This window comes from Siphateles boraxobius, unplaced genomic scaffold, assembly GCF_051911475.1.
Source record: "Siphateles boraxobius isolate OS27281-9 unplaced genomic scaffold, OSU_SipBor_1 19, whole genome shotgun sequence".
NCBI classification, from domain to species: domain Eukaryota; kingdom Metazoa; phylum Chordata; class Actinopteri; order Cypriniformes; family Leuciscidae; genus Siphateles; species Siphateles boraxobius.
In genome coordinates, this window is record NW_027508799.1 from 6878337 (window position 1) to 6898645 (window position 20309).

Sequence of the window (20309 nt, forward strand, 5' to 3'; positions counted from 1 at the left end):
TAATAATAAAAAAAATGTTTTCATAAAGAAGCTCAAAGGCCCCATCACTCAAAAAACTCAAAATCTAGCAGTTGTATCATTGGTAGAGTGCAAAACGCTTCAATACACGAATTTCATTATATTACAGTTTAAGCAATGTCAAACTATTAACGCTAAAACGCAGGGGGGAAAAAGCAACAGGCGTCAAAGTTAGAAAGTAAGTTAACGTTAGGCATTTTTCTGCGAAATTGGAAACTATGCCACTGGAAACCATTTGGTAACGTTAATGGTTGTGTGTTAACCCCCGCCCTCCATGTGCCATAACTTGTTTCCATGACGTATTTATTCAAACTTACTTATTTTAAATGCATAAAACGACATAAGGTCACATAAGGTAAAAATATAGGTATTTTATTGCATGTATTTGGCAAGGTTATGTGTCTAAAGTAAAGTTTTCTAATTACTGAACAATAGTCATCGAATTGCTTTTCTGAGGTAACATTAACTGTAGCAATGTAGTGAGTGACACTGCTTACAAGCTGCAACTATCCCAAATTATTAGAAATAAAGTAAACATTCAATATATTTAATAATTGCAGTTTTCAATTAATGTATAATATAATGAAATTAATGTAACTAACCTTGGTTTGCTGTCCTCGGTGTCTGAGGCAGAGCCATATTTTGTCTGAAGCTCTAGTTGGTCTGAAGAAGATGCGCGAGTTGTCATGGTAATTAAATAGGTCTCAGCCGTTGCCACCCAGTATTTAGAAAATGCAGCTGAAATATCAATCCCCTTGTCGAATATGAATGCAAGGCTGCATTTCCCCGATAACGTTGTTTCTTAGCGCGCTACGAATGAAAATGACGTAATTGCGAACCATCACTGAGTGGGGGCCCCAGGCAAAATTAATCAATAAGGCCATTTTCTGATATATAAATGTATTTTGTATATGTTTTATATATAATGTATATAAAAATGTTTTAATTTATCTTCATTACCTAGAGAAATTATTATACAAAATGCAAAAGGTAGTCAAAACACATAACATCCACATTATGTGCTCATTATGAACTGGCGATTACAATCCATATTTAAATGTAAGATGCTTAATAAATACTTTAGGCTGTTTTTGTTGTCATATGACATTTTTTATTGAACCAGCAACTGCATGTTTTGTAAACTCGGGTAAAGAGACAAGAACTGTCATCATGGTACACCCTAATAGTCCATCTGACCAACTTGCGTGAAACATGAAACTTGAAAACATGAAAATGTGAGAGGACTGTTCTACTTTTACAGTTTTCTTTTCCATTTCATTCAGATCATTCATGAGACAAAGGAGTGTCCACATATCAAGGTGGATGTGTGACACACTACCACACCCACTGCAAAAAGACAGCAGTTCCTGTGGGGCATTTGTTTTAAAAGTAACTAAACAATCAAAGTGCATTTAAAGCTCCAGTAGGCAGCTTTTGTAAACAAATATTTGTTAAAACTGTCATTATGTCCTGACAGTAGAATATCAGACAGATAATCTGTGAAAAAATCAAGCTCCTCTGGCTCCTCCCAGTGGTCCTACTGCCATTTGCAGAAATACACCGCTCCCGGTCAGAAACAACCAATCAGAGCCAGGAGGAATGTCTTAGCAGTGTCAATCACGCTTGTGTTCGCGCTGATTACCCCTCTCTTGCACAGCGCGAGCGCGTATCGTCGTTCGTGACTCTTTTGTTCGAACTCGTTCATCCAAATGAACGAATCTTTTTTCGAGTCATTTCATTCATTCAACGAACGAAATGACTCGAAAAAAGATTTGTTCATTTTGAACGGGTCTTTTTCGGAGTCGTTTCGTTCATTCAACGAACGAAATGACTCGAAAAAAGATTTGTTCATTTTGATGAACGAGTTCGAACAGGATCACGAACGTGCATCACAGAACAGAGCAAGGCGAGCATTTGTGCTTATAAAACTGAAAGTTTTTTATTTATTTTTGAAATGACCGATTGTTTCGCTAGATAAGACCCTTATTCATCGTCTGGTATAGTTTAAAGCCCTTTGAAGCTGCACTGAAACTGTCATTTGGTCATTGAAACGTTTGTGTCCTATTGAAGTCCATTATATGGAGAAAAAGCCTGGAATGTTTTTATCAAAAACCTTATTTTCTTTTCGACTGAAGAAAGAAAGACATGGACATCTTGGATGACATGGGGATGAGTAAATTATCAGCAAAAGTTTTTTTAAAAGTGAACTAATCCTTTAACGTTATCTTACTAGCTATTTATAACTTATAGAAAGAGAGCAACCTTATAAAGTTACATGCATTGCAAAATACATAATGATTTAAGGACCAAGTTTGTAGTCAAAGTATGGGCAGGCCATAGTCAATGTAAAGCATATTGTTGATGTTTCGTCCCTATTAGTGAATGTTCCATAACTGTTTATAATCCGCCGTCATCGGTGGTTCTGCTGACTAGCCTGCGCGTTCACGGCAGGCTCCGCTGTGGGGGAGGAGCTGTGGAGGGAGGGCTGTAGCGCAGCAGAGAGCAAGGGGGTTGGACCTGTAAGTTGTGCTTCTTCAAATTTTCAGGCTAAGTCAACATTTTCTCAAAACTCCCTACTGCAGCTTTAATACAGGATCAGTGTTTATATAATGTTGAAGAAGGAGAAACACACACACACACACACACACACACACACACACACACACACACACACACACACACACACACACACACACACACAACCACACACACTCTCTCTCTCACATAAACACTCACTCACTCACTGTCTTACTCTCTCTCTCACACACACACCAGGTTTGATCAAAAAAATTACATTTGAAAAGATTACAAGTTAATAGCGATTATAAAACGTAACATTAATTATTACAACGTAACACTGTAAAACTATTTGCCTCTGAACCACATTTTCTGTTGTTTATAGTTTGCAGAATAGATCTTGAAGGAGGAGACGATAGACTTTTCCTCCTCCGCAAAAGCAGTCAAAGCAATCAGGTTGGAAATAGCCACCTGCCTGCTAAAAAACACCGGTAAGAATTCTGGACTTGCAATGAGTCTATATTAAATGTAAGCATGTTTTCTAATTAAATGTAGTGTTTAATATCACACTATACTGTATTTTCTATACTGGAATCATTGTTAGAAGACCTGATGGACCTGTGTTTTGTCTGTGGGGAGAAGGAAAATGTAACTGACTGGGTAAGTATACCACTTTTTTCTGTGTGTAAAACATAATTGATTTCAAGATATTTGCATTGAAATTATTGTTTTACTGAAAGAGTATTTACTAAATATGTATATTAATATGTTTAGATATGCTGTGATGTGTGCTCACGGTGGTTCCACTGCAACTGTGTTCACAAGACAGTGAAAGTGAAGAGCTTCGTCTGCCGGGCCTGCACCTTAGAGATAAAAAACTCTCTGACTGTAAATATTCAATTCAATTCAATTCAATTCAAATCTATTTGTATAGCGCTTTTCACAATACACATTGTCTCAAAGCAGCTTTACAGAAATTGCATTTCGGAAATGTACATAGAAAAATAGTTCATTTTAGTTTAGTGTTTATTGTAATTTTGTTGTTGCTATTCAGTGCATAGAATGTAAATAAAGTTTTCTTTGTAAATTCTTAAATGGATAAGTAACCCAATGGCAGTAGTGTGGTGAGTCTGTGACCTTATACACCTGTGCAGCTGAGGGGAGTGTGATTCCAACAGGCGATGTTTTAATGCTGTGAAAATCCCACTCCCACTGCAAACCCATCTTACTGAAGTGACAATCCAATGCTTTTGACAGTAATGTGGTGAATCTGTGACCTTATACACCTGTAAGAAGTTACAGTGTAATTATTTTGAGGGCACACCCTGTGTTAACATTTACCGTAGCTTTGTATTAAGCCCTTGCATGCACTGAATCTTTATTTATTTTAATATGGCAGCAGTTATTGTTTAAAAAAGGGCACCTGACCACAAAGCAACTGCTCCAGGTATTCTAATTGTATATCCATAAACAATGCATGATGTAAAATTGAAAGAATGAATGAAATAAATAATGCTTTTTGGGGCCCTAATGTGTTTAAAAAACATTAATTTAAAAAAATATCTAAGGTTTATTTACATCCTTAGCTATAAGTATCAATTATCACTAATAAATTGTTTTATTTCTATTTTTAAGATGCAATTAAGCAAAAACAAACAAAAAAACAGGTATTTGCCTCATAGTCTATTATATACAATATACAGAATGTATTTTATGAACTCTATATAAAGCCTATCATGAAAAAGGTTATTATTATTTCTAATGATATTCATGTGCAATGGGGAGAGTAATAGCCTACAATATTTTCCTATGAACCAAATCGTGTTTAACAAACAAAAGTTAAGTTCAGTTAAATTAAATTAAATTAACAGTTCTGTTTTGACCGCTGGTTGACCGCAGCTTTATTCCGTACCCGTCGAAGTTTATAGTTTGAATCGATCTGCCATGTGTTTTTGTTTTTGTTTGCTTGCATCTTTTATCCACACTATTTCACTTTCCGTTAATTTATTTAAGTGTAGACAAAGCTTTCATGCAGGATCTGGGGGATTGCTGTGTGAAAAATCAATTGATAAACGCATATGGCAAAGGAAGTGCATTTAAACTCGCTACAGCGCGTATTTAAGTGGGAGGCGCGTGCACGTGAAGGGGAGTGCGATTTTTCCGGGAGTCGGAATTCGGTACAACAACGAAATTAAATAATCTTTTTCCTCTTTTATTGATTAAATGGTTTAAAATCTATTGAATGTGAAAACAAGCAAGACAAAACACATGCAAATTTCAAAAAGACAAACTAGGTAGGCTACTTGACCTCTCAACATACGGTAACTTAACTGTACTCTTTCTGTTGGCTAGTGTTCTTTTAGACAGTTGTGTGGCCACAGTCCTTTTCCCCACAAAGGGATCTGTCTGACATCCAACTTCTCGAGTGACTTTATGCATGAAAGACTCTGTCTCTCTTGTGGTTGGAATGGACTGCTTTGTGAACAGATAATAGTTTAAATTACTTGGCTAAGGAATATTGATCATATAACGTTAAATAAACACACACAAAAAATCACGTTAAAGGGTTGCAGAATTAAGTAGTTACTGTGGACTACCTACTATAATTATAACATAAGCACACAAGGCAACTTACACTCATTAGTGGGCACGCACTGCCGATGATGGCACCAGTTGTCGGCGCGACGGGAGGATGAAACCGAGCCGGGAGATAGTCGGTTCAGCCCCTTTCACCAGTAACAGCGGATTATCAGTGAATCCCAGTTGTCTCCGATGAAAGTTTATAAAACTATCCCGAGTAAAATGATCACTACAGAGGCGGATTTTGGTGGTGATCCTCAGCTCTCCATCAAGGTGGCTCTTCACAAAATTAATCCACCTCTTCTTGATGTGATCGTTTTTAGGAAATTTAAACAAGGACACCGATCTGTTTTGTACTGTTTTGTACTCCAGTGTGTCATCAAGTAGGGGCGTGTCCAGGAGCTCAAGGGCTCCAGTGTGTCATCAAGTAGGGGCGTGTCCAGGAGCTCAGGGGCTCCAGTGCGTCATCGAGCCCCGTTTTAGACCCGCCCAAAAAATCCGGAAAATTGCAATGGTGAAAAACTGTTTAACGGTCTAACTCCACAATTCAGTACTTCACAGTTCACAGTCTTTGTAATATGTTTTAGCAATACACTTCTAACATTTATAATGTGTTTAGAATTTTTTTTTTAAATTGCCTTTGCAGGGACTTTAACACAATTAAACAGTTCTGCTATTAAGCAAGGCAGTCTTAAGAAATTTGACTGGATTTGATTCCGTTCCCTCAATCTGATACACAACTTGCTGCAGAAACTCCAATGCGGGAGCACACTGCTTGGAGTAGTTGATATCAAGAACATAATATGCCTTGAAGCACACGTCAACTGCTCCAAGCAGTATGCTCTGAGGGAGTGCCTGACCAGCTAATATAACAAATGCCTGAGAGGCACATTGCTGGGGATCTCCCAGTGCCAGGGCAGTGGGGAATGGCTTTGATTGCTGGAGGAATTCCACCATATTTGTTCCAACCTAAAACAGACAGAAAGATAGATAAAAGAAAGTGAATATTGTGTAGAAGGTGAATTGTAAGCAATATTATAGACTAGCAGTCCGTGTTATAATGCTGATACTAACTGTACAAGGAAGCCAAATGAGCTGTGGATTGCTACCTTGGATGGCATTGCCCAAAACTTAAATACATAACTTAGGAACCTTGGATTTTTTATTTTTTTTTTAAATCAGGTTTCACCCTTTAGCTTTCACATGAAACATGTCACTTGGATTGCCTTCTTTCAACTGTAAAGTATGGTCAGAATTAATAATATTCTCTCTCAGAGTGGTGCTGAGAAACTGGTCCATTGTACTTACTGGCATTTGGTGTATGAACGCTGTCCGGGAGTCTTGGGTGGAGTGCCGGATAGACTTCTTCCCAACCCTGTAGATGGCCTGTGGCACCATGGTGGGTAGCAGTGTTAGGGCTAGTTACCCTTTGGCATCTGTAGGTTAACAATATCCTAGGTATCAGTATGTGTGTGGAAAATAAAATGTCTGTATCGAAATATGTAAATGAACAGATATTTGTCTCTCAACATACAGAAAAATGTGACCAAAAGGAAAGGAATCCCAGGACCCTTGCTATAGAACACACAAAAGGTCAGTTTTAACTTACCCAGTATCATTTCCTCTACAGTAAGTGAAAAGAGTTTAATGTCCTGCTTGGCCAAGTACAGGACCTTTTCAGCATACTCAGGGAGCCAGGTCTCAAATAATTTAGGTGCAGCCTCACCATGCAGCACCTGGAAATCCTGACCAATCTAAAAAAAAGAAGTGATATCTGCTACTTTGATACAAAATGTAAATAAGGTATTGCTACTATATGTTCCAGTTGAACCCAGTGACGTGCGGTCTGGGTAGGCAAACTAGGCACTGCCTACCCTGCCAAAATTCAAAAATAAAAATGTTTATTAAATAATAAACTTGTATTTGTATTTTTACTGTTTATTCTTGTGATTTATATATGCAATATGGGTGTTATTCAAATTGTCTAGACGTTACGATGACAAATGTAGCAGTTACGCATAATCAAATAACAAAATGGTAGAATAAGCAGTGCTTTTACGGTCCATTCATTGCAGACGACAAGCGAAAAACCCATGTTGCGCATGCGCACTTCGATCCTGTATTCTTTAACATGTACGGCAAAAAGCACAACTCTGCTGTGCCTTTGGACGTAAATATGCTATGCCCGTACCCATCTACGTTACATATCAGACATGGACCAATTAAAATCGAGATATTACTGGACACATTTGCGTAGCTAAAGTCATTACACCACAGCTAGCCTATGCCTAATCAAATTCAAAGTCAAAATGACAGCACCGGCCGTGATCACAGAGTTAAGACATTTTTTCAAGCTCGATTTTAATTCAAAATCTGAGTTAATAGCAACAGGGAGGTCTACGCCAGCCTTAGATAGACTAGTGCAGCAACTGAAGGCCGTAAAGACGAGTTTTACAAAGTTGTGATCGACGTCTTTACGAGGAAAGAGCGGCGAATGGATTTTATGTAGGCTACAAATAATCTACCGATTGGTGAGTCAAAAACTATTTTGGGCTTAATATTGAATTGATAAATGTGGTTGAATTAATGCAAGCCATTTGCCTTCATATTCAATTGAGCAGTGTGTGATTTTACTTTTGCTGAGAGACATAATTGGCCGCTGTGCAAAAATTAAGGATTAAGAATGGTTGTATTGATGCTGGAGTGGACATTAACTACCGGTGTGTGCCTGTGCCGCGCTTGCGTGTGTGTGTGTGTGTGTGTGTGTGCGAGAGAGAGAGAGAGAGAGAGAGAGAGTGAGTGAGTACACGGTATACATTCTGATTTGTACATTTCTTGTTATGCTGCGTTTGTGCGTAACGTTTACTGTTATTACGTATTATTAGCCTAAACAATAAATCAGGTAATCTGGCTTTCATAACTCATTATTATTACCCGTCACGTATGTTGCTAAACGCTTGTGTTTCATCTACAGATGATTAGTCCTGTCCTGTCCTGTCTTGTCCTGTCCGGTGCTGTTAATTATTTTGTGCAGTACGTTACCTGATTTGTGCTGTGTCCAGTGTCGTGCCGTGGAGAGTTGTAGAGGGCTCGACGCCCCACCAGCAGTCCTGTTCTAATCTCACACGAGCCTTCTGGACCTGCCCCATTGAGCATCACTCCGCCTACCAAGAATATTTTGTGAACTTTCCTTTGTTAGACGGCCTTGGCGGCTTTGCCTTGTTTCCATTAAAGACTGTATTACCTGCTTTAAGCCTTTTGGTATCTGGAGAAGAGGCTAACAGGCTGACGGCACACACTCACGCACCCCTTGACTGGACTGAAAGGCTTACGGCTCGTACACCACGGCAGAGATGATCTGGACAGACTGGGATCGGCACAGAGAACTGGTAAGTAAACACAGGGTAGATAGGTTAGTGATACTCGTAGAGAGAAGCACTATAAGTCCGCTTCGTATGAACGAGCCCGGACAATGAGAGGTGTGTGGTGTGTCTTTAATGGAAAAGACACACCACACACAGTCTTTAATGGAAACAAGGCAAAGCCGCCAAGGCCGTCTAACAAAGGAAAGTTCACAAAATATTCTTGGTAGGCGGAGTGATGCTCAATGGGGCAGGTCCAGAAGGCTCGTGTGAGATTAGAACAGGACTGCTGGTGGGGCGTTGAGCCCTCTGCAACTCTCCACGGCATGACACTGGACACAGCACAAATCAGGTGTGTGCTTATGAAGCAGAGTGGCTAATGGGGTGCAGGTGTCTCTTGTTTAAACTCAGGTGACTGTGATCGTTGGGTGATTGTGGTGGTAGAACCTGGCCAATCCGTGACATTGCCCCCCTCCCAAGGGCCCGCTCCTGAGGGCCGAGGTCTCCGGCGCCGTGGTGGTCTTCCTCGTCCACGAGGTCCAGGGTATTGAGGATGGCTGGAATGGAACTCTTCCATGATTGTGGGATCTAGAATGTCGACTCTTGGGATCCATGATCTCTCTTCTGGTCCGTATCCTTCCCAATCGACGTGATATTCCAATTAGAGGCTGACATTTTTTCGGGAATCCCACGGGTCACGGGATTCCCGTGGGATTCCTGCAGGATGGGAGTCATCTTTGCTATCAATCACGGGATTTGGACGGTACAGGATAAATGGTTAACGGGAGCAGACGGGAGCGGGAATCAACCAAAAGCAAAGACGACAAAAAAAGAAAAAAGTAAATGCATCATTTTGTAGTTTCCTTTTAATACGCCTACAATGTAACGCAATTAAAAAATAACTACACGACCCAGCCGTCCCAGAAGCCATCAGTGCTTTTTGTCACGGCTTACCGCCGAAATTCAAAGAGCAGTGATGGAGGGAGCTAACAGCCGCGGAGAAGTCGATGTGGCAAAAAATGATTTACAGCGCAAAGTCAGAAGTAATGACATGTCTATTAAGTTCACAGAACTGGTCGGAAAGTCTGAAATATTAATTAAGTTTATGAGAGTAGAATGTGACGGTGATAGCACAATGTACGCTGCTTGTAAGACATGCTTAGTCTTAGTCAAGTACGCAAGTGATTCAGGGACGAGCGGTTTGAAGAAGCACACTTGCAAGGCAAATTCGGGAAAGAATCAGGCAAGCATCGCTTCGTTCATCAAGCGAAAATTGCCGTATATGGGAGCGGTACAGGAGCGGGAGTCAGTTTAAACAGGAGCGGGATGGGATTGGGAGTCAATTTACCAGGAGCGGGATGGGATGGGATTATTTTTTAAACTTTGGTCTGGGAGTGGGACGGGACAAGATTTCTTTCTACGGGAGTGGGACGGGACAGGAGTGAAAATCCACTCCCGTGTCATCCTCTAATTCCAATCGACCACCACGACGTCGGGACTGCAGGATTTCTCGAACGGAGTAGATCGATTCTTCTTCCAGCATCAAGGGGGGAGGAGGTTCCTCTTCGTGGCCAGGTTCTGTAGAGGGAATCAGAGGTTTGTGAAAGGACTTGAGCAAAGAAATGTGAAATGTGGGGTGAATTCTGTATTGCGGTGGTAGCTGGAGTTTGAAGGTGACGGGATTGACCTGTTCCAGGATGGTAAAAGGGCCAACAAACCTGGGACTAAGTTTTTTGGAGGGAAGACGCAGACGCATATCACGAGTGGAGAGCCAGACCTTATCTCCCGGAACATAGACTGGGCCCAAAATCCTCCTCCGGTCAGCGACTGTCTTAGATCTGCGTACTGCCCTTTGCAGATGATGGTGAGCTTCGTCCCAAGCTCTCTCACTCTCCCGGAACCAGTAATCCACTGCGGGAACCTCAGATGGTTCACCATCCCAGGGAAATAGGGGAGGTTGGAATCCAAGAACACACTGCAATGGTGTGAGGCCGGTCGTGGGTTGCCGCAGTGAATTTTGGGCATACTCTGCCCAGCCCAGAAACTGGTTCCAGGAGTTCTGGTGGCCATTACAGAAGGTCCTGAGGAACCGTCCCACTTCCTGGATCTTTCTCTCCGTCTGGCCGTTGGTCTGGGGGTGGTAGCCAGAGGAGAGACTGACTGTCACACCTAGGAGTTTGAAAAACGACTTCCATACCCGGGATATGAATTGAGGTCCCCTATCTGATACAACGTCTTCTGGGATCCCATAATAGCGAAAAACATGATTGAAGAGAAGTTCGGCAGTCTCCAGGGCAGTGGGAAGACCTCTTAGGGGCAATAGCCTGCAGAACTTAGAGAATCGATCTACTATGACGAAGATGCAGGTGTTTCCATCCGATGAAGGCAAGTCAGTCATGAAGTCCACTCCTAGGTGTGACCAGGGACGGTTAGGAATTGGCAAGGGTAGGAGCTTTCCTGCAGGTAGATGTCTGGGACTTTTGGACATTGCACACTCCTTACAACCTCGTACATACCTCTTCACATCCCCTGCCAAACCTGGCCACCAGAAGCGTTCGGATAGCAGCGAGATAGTGTTGTTGGCCCCTGGATGCCCAGTGCCCAGAGAGGTGAGAATGGTATGAATGAGATCCACCCGTTGTGACCTAGGGATGAACTGACGATTAGGTGGACAGACCGGCGGAGGTCGTGGGTTAGGAGTAGCGACGGCTGGAGGAGTAGACCATTCGATGGGACTGATGATGATATGATCTCGGGAGTTTCTGTAGAATCATGTAATCTAGACAAAGCATCGGCACGGACATTCTTAGGACCAGGACGGTAAGTAATGGAGAAGTGGAATCTTGAGAAGAATAACGACCATCTGGCTTGACGGGGACAAAGTCGTTTCGCATCCCGGAGGTACAGGAGGTTTTTATGGTCAGTGATAACTTGAAATGGATGGGTGGCACCTTCCAGCCAATGTCGCCACTCCTCCAGGGCGAGTTTGATGGCCAGGAGTTCACGGTTGCCGATGTCGTAATTTCTTTCTGCCGTGTTAAGCTTCCGGGAGAAGTAGGCATATGGATGGAGTAATTTAGGTGTCCCGTGAATATTGATTATATATCACACAATATATATATTATCTGTCTAGTACAATATATGAAGAAATTGTCAAATTAATGGGAGAAAAAGTTTTATCAGAGATAGTCAACAAGATAAAATTAGCCAAGTACTTTTCTGTAAGCGTGGATTCCACACCAGACATTTCCCATATAGATCAACTCACTTTCATAGCGCGATACCTTTCTCCTGATGGAAATATAGAGGAGCGCTTTCTTGAATTTCTTCCTATTACAAGCCACACAGGGGAATCACTTTTTAACTCTGTGATGACTGTACTGAATGAGCTGGGAATTGACATAAACAATTGTCGAGGACAGTGTTACGACAATGCAAGCAATACAGTATGCGGGGGCTTATAAGGCTGTACAGTCACGCATTCGGGAGGTAAATCCACTGGCAGAATGGGTACCTTGCGCAGCACACACACTTAATTTAGTCGGAATAAACACAGTGAATTGCTGCTTTGAAACGAATTAGTTTTTTACATTTGTGCAGACACTGTTTAATTTCTGCACCCGATCATCCTCGCGATGGCAGGTGATTACCAGTGGTCTCGAAGCAAATGAGAACAACCGAATTGAGAGTTCAAAGTCCTTGTCAGACAACCGCTTGTCTGCGCATGCCTCAGCAACTAAAGTACTGTGCTACAACTATTCAAATATTCAGCGGTCTCTCATTGACTTGTCTGAGGACGACAATCAGAATTTATCCACGCGTAACAAAGCTAGAGTGCTCTCAAAGCAAATGGACAAATTGGAAACCGCTCTTCTTTGCAAATACTGGAACTGCGTACTTCAAAGTTTTGATGCAACTAGTATAGTCCTACAAAACATTGACCTTGATCTCTCCAAAGCTGTGGATTTAGTTGCATTAAGGGACTTTGTTGCAGAATTGAGAGGCCAGTTTGATAGTTTTGAAACCGCTGTGAAAGAAATGTCACCTACTATTTCACAGGCCTACAAAAGTGACTCCCAAAGGAAGCGAACACGTATAGACATGCAGATGAACCAGACAAACCTCATCAGGACTTGCTGATGTCTGGTAGACCGAAGTTTATTTCAGATGTTTTTTATGTGATAAATGACCGTCATATAGCCGAGCTTGACAGAAGAAGTGAATCATACAAAGAGATCACTAACTTATTCACTTTCCTGAATAATATTCATACTCTCTCTGATCAAGATCTTCGTTCTTCTTGTGTAAAATTACAACAGAAGTACAATACAGACTTACAAGAAGATTTTGCTGATGAGTTTGTACATTTTAAAGCATTTTGCAAAAAAGAAAAGACAGTTTCAGCCAGGGAATTGCTGCAAGAAATAAGAGCAAGGGACCTTCAAAATGTTTTCCAAATGTGGACATAGCCTTGAGAATATATCTCACCTTACAAATCACGAATGCGTCAGAAGAGCGCTCCTTCTCAAAATGATCTTTCATTAAATCTCGATTGCGGTCAACAATGGCACAAGAATGACTGAGCCATCTAACACGGATCTCCCTGGAATGCGACATTGTTAGAACCATGGATTTTAATGATATCATTAAGGATTTCTGCTCTGCTAAAGCTAGAAAAAAGACTATTTAACTGTAAGACCCTATGTAAAAGCGAAGTTCACCCAAAAATGAAAATTCTGTCATCATTTACTCCCCCTCATGTTGTTCAAACTGAAAGAATTTCTTTCTTATGCTGAACACAAAAGAAGATATTTTATTTAGTGTTAGTAACCAGACAGTTTACGGTACTCATTGACTTAATATATATATATATATTTCCTACTATGGAAGTCAATGGGTACCGTCAACTGTCTGGTTACTAACACTAAATAAAATATCTTCTTTTGTGTTCAGCATAAGAAAGAAATTCTTTCAGTTTGAACAACATGAGGGTGATGTTGTTGAACTATCCCTTTAAATTATTCATGGTTAAGTACTTATTGAGGAAGTATGTCTGAAGTATGAGTAATGTTTTTGCTGATTTTGGCAACCTTTATGTTTTTGAGTTCATATCTGGAGTAAATGCACTTATGGAAGGGGTGGGGGTAAAAATGTTTTATCAATAAAATGTTCCCAAAATGAACAAAGAAATTATGTGAAGTAATTTTTATCATGATATTCCATCAAAATCTGTACAGTAGAAGGGTTAATATTTTAAATAGCCTGGACTATTTAGTGTGCAAAAATAATAATAAATAATGATAAAGAAAAAAATGAATTTTCCTGTCATAAGATGTTTATATTATGTTATATTATAACATGTTTATGCATAACAGGGATTCCGTTCATACACTGTTTATTTCATAGCACTATGATTGTTATTTGTTTATACAAAATATGATTTACTGCAATGCTTTTTCCCCCCTTAGTTGATTAGAACAAAAGTGGATGTTACTTAATTGTTCAGACGTTATTTTCTGTTGAAAATTCTAATATTGGTCATACTTCCAAAAAGTATAATGTGTGATTCTGAATGCCCGTATCCACACCGGCGCAGTTATTTACAGCCACACACTCACCTCAAAACATTGGATTCATCCACGCTGTTTCATGCCGATGTACAACCCACATAAAGTTGATAATTCCGCAATTATCTGCAAATTAACTGCAATTGCAGTTTTTGAACAGAGATGGTGACAAAGAGGAAAAGCTACGGACTGCAGCTTTAATAACAATAAAAAAATATTTATTGCGGTAGAAGACTGTGGCTTGGCAATCAGATGAAAGGGGGCCCTTGGTGTTGCTATAGCCCCAGGGCCCAAAGTCCTCTTAATCCGGGCCTGACCATCGCCATTAAATATTAGCTTTTGTTAACATGTTAACTTAATCTATTGATTAGAATAGAGGTAATACTGAATTATTGACAAGCTCAGCCTTGATGATACACGTGCAACAGTAACCATCTCGTTTTTTGTGTATTTCATTTTTCAGGGGATTGTCTGATATCCAACCATTTATTGATTTTTGTTTTATTACTATTGCATTTTTTGACCAAACAGTTCTTTTAAGAACTACCTTTCTATCTCTAACTCTGTGTACACTCTGTTCTACGCCTCTTGTGTAACTGCCAATCAATTATGACAGGTAAGAAGCCAATTATTTCCCTAAATCTTACTAACTAAAGTTCATTTGAGCAGAACATGGAAGAACTTGCCCATGTTAAAGATGTAATTAGACTTCTAATGTTCTACCTTTATATGTGAATGAATTTGTTGCTATTTTGAGGTATTTTATTTTCTCGTATGCACTGCATGTGTACTCTTTGCTTTTGGAAAAGATGACGTCTTTTCCGGGACAGGCAGTTGTCCCTACTGTACAACTGGTGGGATGTCAAGTCCTGAGCACTTTCAGGCAAAGCATGTTAAGCATGCCATATATTTTGAGGACAATGGCATCCGTAAGCATTGTACAAAGCACACATGCATTTTACATGTTTGTTGTAAGTTAAAGTGTATTAAATTTCTCTTGTCTTTCTAGAAAAATATTGTGTTCCTTGCTTTTGTTTGAATGCCCGACAACAAAAGAGGTGCCATTGGCATTGCCCTAAGTGTCGGCACATCTTGTGTCGTGCCCCTGACCTACATAATCATAGTATGTGCAGTGTAATTAGTTACATTTTAAAGTCTTGTTTCATTTAGATTTCATTCATGTTATGATTAACTCACCTCATCTTTTGTCCTTTTTGCAGATCTTCAGGTCAGTTACATGCAAAATTACCAGTCTGGTGGATACAGACTCATTTAGGAGGAGGGCACACTCATGCTGGCTTGACAGTATGTATTTACTTTCTTTTACACATTTGATTTAAATGTGGTTAAAATAGTAACTGAGAAATTTAATGGTATGGCAACATGGTCTTCAATTATTCTCTTTTTAATCATGCTCATTTTTATGCTCCTCAAATTGAAATATTCAGGTGTAACAAATTGGAGAGAGAAGACATGTCAAGAATATTACCAGATGCACACACTGCAGCCCTGCAGACACTGCAATGAAATTTACAAGAACTGCTTACCAGGTGTTTACATTATGAATGAAAATGTGCTTAATGACAAAATGCAATAAGAATAGTCATTCATGTGGCTGCATCCATGTATCCTGTTAATAAGGTAATTTGGATATTAATGTCACAATTTTCTTATGAATCCTCTAAGTTATGTTGGAAGAGGAAAACGAGGAGAAATCCAAGGCTTTTACTCGGAAAACACCCATCCAGGGTTTTGCAGTGATTGGTGTCAGCTGCTGGAGAGTGAAAATTCGTTCACTGTTCACACAGTTCCAGTCTAAAAGCATACTTAATCATCTAACTATTCTTTCTTTTTTCTAACTAATCTTTAACTTTTTTCTAATCTTTAACAAATTCTTTCTTTCTTTCTAACTTTGCTAATAAGCTAATAGAACAGGTCAAGTCTGAAGAAGACCCTCATCAGTTCCCTTTCAAGGGAACTTCGAGCTGCGTCAAACGCTGCGGGAACGCCCCTGCGTTGTGCGTCATGAAGCACGTATGGAATCAGCCCAATGGAGAGATGAAACGTCATAGGCGGGTGACGTCATCGACCAGGAAACTATAAAGCACCCCAAAAACACAAGCGCATTAGCTTCTGTGCTTTCAGTCGCGCTACATGTGAATCTGTCCCTGTGTGATATTGTCTGTCTTACATACCCTGCACCACACAAACAATTTATCCCCATATATATATATATTGAGAGATTATGGCGGACGAACAGCAGTTTAGAAAGTGTGTTCCTCCCTGCTCGCGTTATTTAACGAGCGGGGATACACATGATCTTTGTGTTGTTTGTTTGGGAGTTCAGCATGCCCAGTTTGCTCTCGAGGGAGCAGACTGTGAGCATTGCGAGCGTTTGCCGTTAAGGACGCTCCGCTCCCGCCGGTCGCTCTTTGAGGAGAGCGGTTCGGTGCGCGCTCCCCGCGGTTCGGGTCCCGCTTCTGCCGAGGCAGAGCGGCGGCGCTTATCGTGGGGATCGCAGATGGATCTCACAGCGGGGTTTGAGACGGGCTCTGCCTTATCTCTCCCTTCACCTGTGAGATCCAGTGCCTCAGTCCCGGGTTCGGAAGCACGCGCTGCGGTTTCTTCCGCTCGGGCTGAGGCACCAATGCTGCAGCTATCCAGTTCTGAGGAACTTGATGTTGTTAGTGTTGAGGGAGATGTGGAGGATTCGCCACCCCACACTCCTAAGAGTGATGAGCTTATGGAGGTGTTAACAAGAGCTGTTGAAAAACTTAATATTGAATGGCCAGTGACTAGACAGGAGTCTGTTTCTAAATCAAAGTTGGATGAGAGATTTTTGCCGTCACGTGTGCAGCCTCCACGCCGGTGCCTGCCGTTTTTCCATGATCTCCACACCGAGGTGTCGAAATCATGGAGAAAACCGGTGTCATATAGAGTGTTTAGTCCCCAGACTTCAACATACGCTAATATTATGGGAGCCAAGGCTCATGGTTATGGTGCTTTGCCTCGTGTGGAAGAGACGCTTGCGAGCCATCTCTCCCCCGAAGCAGCATCATCTTTTAAGGCACCGGCATTACCCACCAAGCCTTTAAGAAACACTTCGGCTTTAGTGGGTAAAGCATATTCGGCAGCAGGTCAGGCTGCGTCATGTCTGCATACTATGTCAATCTTGCAGGCATACCAGGCTGATCTGCTAAGGGACATGAGTGAGAGTGAGGAGGTCAGTACTGACGTAGTTCGTGAACTGCGTCAGGCTGCTGATTTATCCCTGCGTGCCACCAGAGAATCGGCCAAATTAATGGGTCGTTCTATGGCAGCTCTGGTGGCCGCAGAAAGACATTTGTGGTTAAATCAGACTAATATTAAAGAGAGAGAAAAAGCTTTTCTTTTAGATGCTCCTCTTTCTCCCATGGGGTTGTTTGGTGATGCTGTGAATTCAGTTATCGATAAATTCCAAGAAGAAAAGAAACAAACTGCAGCTTTTAAAAAGTTTCTTCCCCTTAAAGTTCATGTCCCTGGGGCTGCTGGGCGGGAGCAGCCCCGGCCGTCTTCGAGCTCATCACATAGAGCGCAGCAGAGGCAGAGTGTCGCGTCTCGTGCTCCCCCTGCTGGACAGTGGGCTCAGCCGCGACACTCTCAGCCGAAGCCTTCTCCCAGTAGAACTGATCTGAGGACAGTTATATTGGCTAAGAAGGCTTCGGCTAAGAAGAAGTCCTGACGCCAAGCCGTTCAGGATGCTGAGGGTGGTCCCCACCGAGGCGGAAAGGTGTTCACCTCTTTTTACGGTGCCCATTCCTCCTCGGTGCCCTCAGGGGCTCGTTCTGCCAACCCCGCCTTTATGCCGGGGCACAGACGATCCCAGCGAGCGCTTTCCCGAGGGACGCTCGCTCCCTCTGAGGAGGGTCTCAGAGCGGTCAGACCAGTTGTTCCCTGCCGGTGCGCCGTTACAGGGCGCTGCGTCTGCTGCTCAAGTTACACCAGAGGCCAGTCTCGAGAGGCTGGTACCCTTAGTAGAATTTCTGGCAGAGTGGAAAAGCCTTCCAAAAATATCTCATTGGGTCCTGCAGACAGTAGAAAAGGGTTATGCTATCCAGTTCAGGTGTCGTCCACCAAAATTCAGAGGGGTTCTGCACACAGTGGTGGGCCCCGAGCAGGCTCTGGTATTGGAACAAGAGGTGAAAACGCTCCTTCAAAAAGAGGCTATAGAACGGGTTCCTCCTCCCAGTTTGGAGTCAGGTTATTACAGCCGATATTTCATCGTTCCAAAGAAGGATGGGGGGTTGCGTCCAATTTTAGACCTGCGCATATTGAATCGCTCGGTAGGGAAGCTAAAATTCAAGATGCTCACTATCAAGCAGATCGTGTCTCAAATCAGGTCCGAGGACTGGTTTGTCACGATAGATCTGAAGGACGCATACTTCCATGTGTCCATCCTTCCACAACACAGGAAGTTCCTGAGGTTCGCCTTCGGGGGCGAGGCGTACCAGTACAAGGTTCTTCCGTTTGGCCTAGCTTTATCTCCCCGCACTTTCACGAAATGCATGGATGCAGCACTAGTGCCTCTGAGGCTTCAGGGCATTCGTATTCTCAATTACATCGACGATTGGTTGATTTTAGCTCAGACCGAGCAGATGGCGGTTCGGCATCGAGATGTCGTCCTCGCTCATATCAGAAAGTTGGGGTTGAGGCTGAACGCAAAGAAAAGTGTATTATCTCCTTCCCAGAAGACCACTTTTCTGGGTGTCGTTTGGGATTCGGTATCGATGCGGGCGCGACTCTCTCCGACCCGCATCGCTTCGATTCTCTCAGCTGTGAAACAAGTGAAGCTAGGCCAGCTACTCACTGTCAAGCAGTTTCAGAGACTGTTGGGTCTGATGGCAGCAGCGTCCAACGTTATACCTTGCGGCCTGTTGTACATGAGACCGCTACAGTGGTGGCTCAGGACCAAGGGATTCTCCCCGAGGGGAAATCCGCTCCGCACGTTCAAAGTCACGCGGCGCTGCCTTCGTGCTCTGGTCATGTGGAGAGAAACTTGGTTCCTATCCAAAGGTCCTGTGCTGGGGGCTCTTTGTCGTCGCATAACGCTAACGACGGATGCTTCCCTCACAGGGTGGGGGGCGGTCATGAGTGGTCGCCCAGCCCAAGGTCTGTGGCAGGATCATCATCTTTCGTGGCACATAAATTGTCTAGAGATGTTGGCTGTGTTTCAGGCTCTGAAACACTTCCTAACAGACCTGAGAGGCCATCATGTGTTAGTTCAATCAGACAACACGTCGGTGGTCTCTTATATAAATCATCAGGGGGGCCTGCGGTCTCGCCGGCTTTACAAGTTGGCCCGTCAGATCCTCCTGTGGTCCCAAGGGAAGCTACTATCTCTGAGAGCAATGTATCTCCCTGGGTATTTGAATGTGGTAGCAGACTCCCTGTCGAGGCAGGGGCCGAGGCCAGGGGAATGGAGACTCCACCCCGAGGTGGTGGAGCTCCTTTGGTTGAGTTTCGGTCGCGCCGAGGTGGACCTATTCGCTTCCAAGGAGACCACTCATTGTCATCGGTGGTTCTCCATCACTCTTCCAGCCCCCCTGGGGTTGGATGCTATGGTGCAGCCGTGGCCGAGGTCACGTCTGTACGCCTTTCCCCCGATTGCTCTGTTACCAGGAGTTCTGGAGAGGGTCCGCCGGGACGGGGTCAGTCTACTACTAGTAGCCCCGTTCTGGCCGGCCCGAGTATGGTTTGCGGACCTGATTTCTCTCCTGGACGGTTCTCCTTTGGAGCTCCCGGTCAGGAGGGATCTACTCTCCCAGGCGGGGGGCACGATACTTCACCCCCGCCCAGAATTGTGGAAACTGTGGGCTTGGCCTCTGAGGGGGCCCAGCTCATAGACTCCGGTCTCTCAACCGAGGTTGTTGAGACCATTCTTAACTCCAGAGCTCCATCCACGAGGAAGCTTTATGCCTTGAAGTGGAAACTTTTCACTTCTTGGTGTGGAGAACACCTGCAGGACCCAGTTAACTGCCCAGTGGGTGCAGTGCTGGAATTCCTGCAGGAGCGCTTCTCCACAGGGTTATCCCCCTCCACACTAAAGGTGTATGTGGCGGCACTAGCTGCTTACCACGTCCCTTTCAGTGGAGTTTCTCTTGGGAGACACCCGCTTATAACTCGTTTCCTCCGTGGCACTTTGAGGCTGAGGCCAGCAGTTCGTACGAGGGTGCCGACTTGGGATCTGGCCATTGTATTAGAAGGTCTTTCCCTAGCTCCTTTTGAA

The 20309-nt window shown here is 42.9% G+C and overlaps 2 long non-coding RNA genes across 4 annotated transcripts in view; both read left to right on the forward strand.

The window, feature by feature from the left end:
• Positions 1-15486, forward strand: part of LOC143742537 (uncharacterized) — a 30346-nt gene extending 14860 nt beyond the window's left edge. The window contains exons 2-5 of one of the 3 annotated variants that reach the window (XR_013205452.1): positions 14508-14660; positions 14854-14927; positions 15054-15171; positions 15273-15486. This is a non-coding gene — a long non-coding RNA (uncharacterized LOC143742537). Of the gene's footprint in view, positions 1-14365; positions 14661-14853; positions 14928-15053; positions 15172-15272 lie in introns of those variants that run through there. The other 2 variants (XR_013205451.1, XR_013205453.1) reach the window with 2 other exon arrangements.
• LOC143742571 (uncharacterized) lies at positions 1306-3419 on the forward strand. The gene is made up of 3 exons (XR_013205486.1): positions 1306-1407; positions 2921-3026; positions 3140-3419. It is a non-coding gene; the product is annotated as an uncharacterized LOC143742571 (long non-coding RNA).
• Positions 15487-20309: the final 4823 nt, after the last annotated feature.